Here is a 1175-nt window from a genome sequence, read left to right as displayed (position 1 = left end):
GATCTGTACAACACTGCAAATCATAAACTGTGTATATTTCATCTATGAATGTATTTGGTAAGATATTTTAAATGTTCATTTAGTATTCAATCATTTAATATGGTCTGGAATAGAAGTCTGCTAATTAATTGAAATAATACTAAATCCAAAACAGAATAAGCATGTGTCACACATTATACACTGCTCTGCAGGCAAGAGATGAGTTTTCATACATTCTCTGTCCTGAGGAGGACACTCAAGTGTAGGCACAGAGCAGTCCCTTCTGTGAGAACTGATTGCTTGGAAACCTGTGTTAGACACATTTGCATTACTCTATGATTTGTTTTATTGTATTTCTCAGGGTCTGGATCAAACCCAGAGCTTTGCACATAACAACAAGTTCTCCACCACTAAGCTACAGTGTGAGTGCTGTTTTGATTTAGTCTACATGTGTAACCTACAGAAAAGATTGGTACATTCTTTTTTTTTAGATTGATACATTCTTTGTGCACGTTCATAAATTTTCCAAATAGTTGAATCTTGAATGCAAAATTTAACAGAAATGATTTAACTACTCTGATTTGCTCAATTTTTTCTAAAGTTTTTTACTCACACTTCATAGAAGCAAATCATTTTTGTAAGGACAATTCTCCTCTTTTATGTACTATGTAACTGAGCCATACAACCACCACGAACTTTTCTGAATCAACAGGAGACCATTGATAAAGATGAGTCTCACTGTGGAAGCAGAAGTGTATGGACCCAGAAGACAGCGAATCCTAAATGACAGGTGCTCAGGTTCTCCTGGTCGTGGCTCCCTGCACTCACTTGACACCAGGGAAATATTTAACTGGGTGTCATCTCATGAGTTAACTTTCCATACTTACTGAAATGTTTTACAACCCCACTTGAAAGATTTCTTCAATCTCAAGATCCTGTTTTCTTAAAAGATGCACTTTAATCAGTTTAGTATATGCTCTTAGAACTTCTAAAATATATACATACATACACAAATGCATGTGTTTTAAATTTCCTTTATATATAAACAGTAGGAGAAATAGCTCAATGGTGCAGCATCTGCCTGGCAAGTGCAGGGTCCTGAGTTCGATTCCAGATATAAAAGAAAGAAAGAAAGAAAGAAAGAAAGAAAGAAAGAAAGAAAGAAAGAAAGAAAGAAAGAAAGAAAGAAAGAAAGA

Source organism: Octodon degus, unplaced genomic scaffold (assembly GCF_000260255.1).
Source record: "Octodon degus isolate 3935 unplaced genomic scaffold, OctDeg1.0 scaffold00046, whole genome shotgun sequence".
Classification (NCBI taxonomy): Eukaryota; Metazoa; Chordata; class Mammalia; order Rodentia; family Octodontidae; genus Octodon; species Octodon degus.
Note: the sequence above shows the minus strand (reverse complement) of the source record.